The following is a 6079-nucleotide window of genomic DNA, read 5'->3' as shown; positions in this document are numbered from 1 at the left end:
CTCTGGCTGGGCCACTCAAGGACATTCAGAGACTTGTTCCAAAGCCACTCCTGCGTCGTCTTGGCTGTGTGCTTAGGGTCGTTGTCCTGTCGGAAGGTGAACCTTGGCCCCAGTCTGAGGTCCGGAGCACTCTGGAGCAGGTTTTCATCAAGGATCTCTCTGTACTTTGCTCTGTTCATCTTTCCCTCGATCCTGACTAGTCTCCCAGTCCCTGCATACTGCTACCACCACCGAGCTGGTGCTAGGTTTCCTCCAGACGTGACCTTTGGCATTCAGGCCAAAGAGTTCAATCTTGTTTTCATCAGACCAGAGAATCTTGTTTAGGTGTCCTTTAGGTGCCTTTTGGCAAATGACTGGCAGGCTATAATATGTATTTTACTGAGGAGTGGCTTCCTTCTGGCCACTCTACCATAAAGGCCTGATTGGTGGAGTGCTGCATAGATGGTTGTCCTTCAGGTTATCTCATTTCCACAGATGAACTCAGGAGCACTGTCAGAGTGACCATCAGGTTCTTGGTCACCTCCCTGACCAAGGCCCTTCTCCCCCGATTGCTCAGTTTGGCCAGGCGGTAAGATTTAGAAAGAGTCTTGGTGGTTCCAAAGTTCTTCCATTTTTTGGTACCCTTCCCCAGATCTGTGCCTCGACATAATCCTGTCTCGGAGCTCTACGGACAATTACTTCAACCTCATTGGCTTGGTTTTTGCTCTGACATGTACTGTCAACGGTGGGACTTTATATAGACAGGTGTGTGCCTTTTCAAGTCATGTCCAATTAATTGAATTTACCACAGGTGGAATCCAATCAAGTTGTAGAAACATCTCAAGGGTGATCAATAGAAACAGGATGCACCTGAGCTCAATTTCGAGTCTCATAGCAAAGGGTCTGAATGCAAACATTTCTAAAAACCTTTTTTTGCTTTGTCATTATGGTCTATAGTGTGTAGATTGTTGAGGGAAAAAACATTTGATTAATTTTAGAATACTTTTCTTTTTAAGTAAAGGAGTCTGAATACTTCACGAATGCACTGCATAGCACAATTATTTTGTGAGAAAACCGTCAGTAGAGTTCAAAATGCAACGGAAACCCATTTAAATTGTATGTTCTATTCAGTACATGGGAATTTAACCACAAAACGTGTCATTACGCACAGCTTTTTATCTACAACAAGTCAATTTGATGGAAACACAATTTGGTGGGAAAATGCTAATATTGTTTTTATGGGGATTTTAGGATATTTGCATGAAAATCTGTAGCTAAATGGATGGAAAACTTGCTTGCTTTGATTTATATTTTTTGATTTAACCTTTATTTTGTTGTCAGGAAAGTCATACTGAAACTAAGTTCTCTTTTAAAGATGAGCTCTGCATAAACACATACAAAATTACAAAACATATTATGGAAAACAGACACATTTATGAACATCTAATTTCAGAGCGCTCTGGAAGTTGTTCCACATAAAGGACGCAAAAACACTAGAAGCAGCTTTACCCAACTCTGTGGAGACCGAAGGGGCATCTGGTGTTATCCAAGCCTGAGACTGGGTTTGGTCATTTGTAGGTCTAAATTGAATTAATGATGATAGATCAATACCTAGGACATTTCTGCATGAGTGCTTTGTAAATAATCACAAGGAATTGCTGCTCCCTCCAAAAAGGCCCAAGCCACTTTTTGATACAAATCATAATGGCGAGTTCTACAAACATTACAAGTGTAGATGCTGCTGCACGCATATAGATAATATCCCCATGATCTAAAATTGACATAAAAGTTGCCTCGACAATTTCCTTCTTATTAACAAAAGTCAGACATGCTTTGCTTCTGTAAAAAGGCCAGCAAAATATTTCAGGCTGCGAAGCTTGGTAAAAAGCTGTGAAATATTTCAAAGGCCATGAAAATATTTCAATGACCTGCAAAATATTTCAATGGACAGCTAAATAGTTGTAAGACCATCAAAATATTTCAGAGGGTCACCGAAGTTTCTATTTTTGAAATTGGCAGATATTTGGCTTTTACTTTATTTGGCACTTGCTATAGTAATTTATTTATTTAACCTATTTAGCATCTTGAGATGAGAACATGTTTTTATTAAATTGATCTCTTTGTGGCAGAATGTTAAAAGTACTTGCTTTGCGTGATGTATTGAAGTCTCTACCTTCTTGCCCTTTGTGCTGCTGTCTGTGCCCAGTAATGTTTGTACCATGTTGTGCTACTGCCATGTTGTCTTGCTACCGTGTTGTTGTCATGTTGTGTTGCTATCATGCTGTGTTGTCATGTGTTGCTGCCTTGCTATGTTGTTGTCTTTGGTCTCTCTTTATGTAGTGACTGTGCCTTTAAACAGCTTGGAAAATTCCATAAAATTATGTCATGGGTTTAGAAGCTTCTGATAGGCTAATTAACATAATTTGAGTCAATTGGAGGTGTACCTGTGGATGTATTTCAAGGCCTACCTTCAAACTCAGTGCCTCTTTGCTTGACATCATGGGAAAATCAAAATAAATCAGCCAAGACTTCAGAAAAAACATTATAGACCTCCACAAGTCTGGTTCATCCTTGGGAGCAATTTTAAAACGCCTGAAGGTACCATGTTCATCTGTACAAACAATAGTAACCAAGCATAAACACTGTGGGACCACGCAGCCGCCATTCCGCTCAAGAAGGAGACGTGTTCTGTCTCCTAGAGATGTACGTACTTTGGTGCGAAAAGTGCAAATCAATCTCAGAACAACAGCAAAGGACCTTGTGAAGATGCTGGAGGAAACAGGTACAAGGTATCTATAATCATAGTAAAACGAGTCCTATGTCGACGTAACGTGAAAGGCCGCTCAGCAAGGAAGAAGCCACTGCTCCAAAACTGATAAAAAAGCCAGACTGCGGTTTGCAACTGCACATGGGGACAAAGATCGTACTTTTTGGAGAAATGTCCTCTGGTCTGATGAAACAAAAATATACCTGTTTGGCCATAATGACCATTGTTATGTTTGGAGGAAACAGGAAGGCTTGCAAGCCGAAGAACACCATCCCAACCGTGAAGCACGGGGGTGGCAGCATCATGTTGTGTGGGTGCTTTGCTGCAGGAGGGACTGGTGCACTTCAGAAAATAGATGGCATAATGAGGCAGTAACATTATGTGGATGTATTGAAGCAACATCTCAAGACATCAGTCAGGAAGTTAAAGCTTGGTCGCAAATGGGTTTTCCAAGTGGACAATGACTCCAAGCATACTTGCAAAATGGCTAAAGGACAACAAAGTCAAGGTATTGGAAGCCCTGACCTCAATCCCATAGAAAATGTTTGGGCAGAACTGAAAAAGTGTGTGCGAGCAAGGAGGCCTACAAACCTGACTCAGTAACACCAGCTAGAAATGTGCCAAAATCCACCCAACTTATTGTGGGAGGCTTGTGGAAGGCTACCCGACACATTTGACCCAAGTTAAAAAATGTAAAGCAATGCTACAAAATACTAATTGATTGTATGTAAACTTCTGACCCTCTGGGAATGTGATGAAAGAAGTAAAAGCTGAAATAAATCCTTCTCTCTACTATTATTCTGACATTTAACATTCTTAAAATAAAGTGGTGATCCTAACTGCCCTATGTCAGCGAATCTTTACTTGGATTAAATGTCAGGAATTGTGAAAAACTGTTTAAATGTATTTGGCTAAAATGTATGTAAACTTCCGACTTGAACTGTATATCATAAGGATGTGGTAGGTTTACAAAAAGCTTGCTTCTGACTAAGAGCTACAACAGTAAGTAAATAGCCATCTTAGACTTAAAGATATCAGGTCATTTCGTCAAACTTGCGACTGAGGCTCTCCGTGCTCATTAGTTGCTTATTCAACATATTTTCTGCTACTTCACTCAATCCCATTTTAAAAGTCTCCCTTCCTAGCAGTGGTGTAAAGTACTTAAGTAAAAATACTTTGAAGTAGTAAAGTAGTTTGGATTATTTGTACTCTACTATTTATATTTTGGACAACTTTTACTTACCATTACATTCCAAAAGAAAATATGTCATTTTTACTCCCATACAATTTCCCTGACACCAAAAGTACTTGTTACATTTGAATGCTCATGCAGGGAAGCAATATGGACCAATTCATGCACCAATCAACATAATACTTTGTAATCCCCACTGCCTCTGATCTGGCAGACTCACTAAACCCAAATACTGCATTTGTAAATCATGTCTGAGTGTTGGAGTGTGCCCCTGTCTGTCCATGAAAAATAAAATAAAAACAAGAAAAGTGAGCCATCTAATTAAGGAATTTGATGTATGGCTTTTACTTTTTACTTTTACTCAGGTATGACAATTGAGTACTTTTTCCAACACTGTACATTTAAAACCAGATACTTTTAGACTTTTACTCAAGTAGAATTTTGCTGGGTGACTTTTACTTTTACTTGAGTCATTTTCTATTAAGGTACCTTAACTTTTACTTAATAATGACAATTGAGTACTTTTTCTACCACTGCTTCCTCTCTGAGACCAACCAGAAATGTTTCATTGGCCACTGCCACATATTCCCAGTTTGACATAAAACAGCCACATATTGGCTCTCATTTCTGCATCACCACATTTGGCGCAAGGAAAAATAACAGGCTAGGTGCGCTTAAATTATACAGAACAAGAATAAATGCAACTTGCAACAATTCCTAAGATTTTACTGAGTTACAGTTCATATAAGGAAATCAGTCAATTTAAATAAATTGATTAGGCCCTAATCTATGGATTTCATGACTGGGAATACAGATATGCATCTGTTGGTCAGAGATACTTTAAAGAAAAAGGTAGGGGCGCGGATCAGAAAACCAGTCAGTATCTGGTGTGACCATTTGCCTCATGCAGCGCAACACTTCTCCTTCGCATAGAGTTGATGGAGTTGATGAGAAACTCATAGAGTTGATGGGAAACTCTGTTCACAACGTTGCCATCAGCAAACCACTCGCCCACACGACACCATACATGTGGTCTGAGGTTGTGAGGCCAGTTGGGACGTACTGCAAAATTCTCTAAAATGATGTTGGAGGCGGCTTATACTAGAGACATTGACATTCAATTATCTGGCAACAGCTCTGGTTTACATTCCTGCAGTCGGCATGCCTCAAAACTTCGGACATCTGTGGCATTGTGTTGTGTGACAAAAACGGCATATTTTAGAGTGGTTTGTTATTGTCCCCAACACAAATGATCATGTTGTTTCATCAGTTTCTTGATATGCCACACCTGTCAGGTGGACATGCTCACTCACAGGGATATGAATACATTTGTGCACAAAATTGGAGAGAAAGAAGGTTGTGTGTTTCAGGGATCTTTTATTTCAGCTCATTAAACATGGGACCAACACTTTACATGTTGCGTTTACATTTTTGTTCAGTGTAGCTCCTTAGCTGATCGAGCTTTAACAAACATGACAAGTCTGCTGCCTCAGTTTGTATAATGGCAATTTGCATATACTCCAGAATGTTATGAAGAGTGATCAGATGAATTGCAATTAATTCCAAAGTCCCTTTTTGCCTTGCAAATGAACTGAATCCCCAAAAAACATTTCCACTGCATTTCAGCCCTGACACAAAAGGACCAGCTGACATCATGTCAGTGATTCTCTCGTTAACACAGGTGTGAGTGTTGGAGATCACTCTGTCATGCTGATTGAGTTTGAATAACAGACTGGAAGCTTCAAAAGGAGGGTGGTGCTTGGAATCATTGTTCTTCCTCTGTCAACCATGGTTACCTGCAAGGAAACACATGCTGTCATCATTGCTTTGCACAAAAAGGGCTTCACAGGCAAGGATATTGCTGCCAGTAAGATTGCACCTAAATCAACCATTTATCGGATCATCAAGAACTTTTTTTTTTTAAGGACAACACCCTGTCGTTCTCAACTAACATCAAGGCGGTGGCCCGTTCCTGTAGGTTCATGCTCTACAACATCCGCAGAGTACGACCCTGCCTCACACAGGAAGCGGCGCAGGTCCTAATCCAGGCACTTGTCATCTCCCGTCTGGATTACTGCAACTCGCTGTTGGCTGGGCTCCCTGCCTGTGCCATTAAACCCCTACAACTCATCCAGAACGCC

The sequence above is a fragment of the Oncorhynchus keta genome, chromosome 35 (genome assembly GCF_023373465.1).
Source record: "Oncorhynchus keta strain PuntledgeMale-10-30-2019 chromosome 35, Oket_V2, whole genome shotgun sequence".
Taxonomy (NCBI): domain Eukaryota; kingdom Metazoa; phylum Chordata; class Actinopteri; order Salmoniformes; family Salmonidae; genus Oncorhynchus; species Oncorhynchus keta.
The sequence above is the reverse complement of the archived record's forward strand: the minus strand, read 5'-3'. Positions refer to the sequence as shown.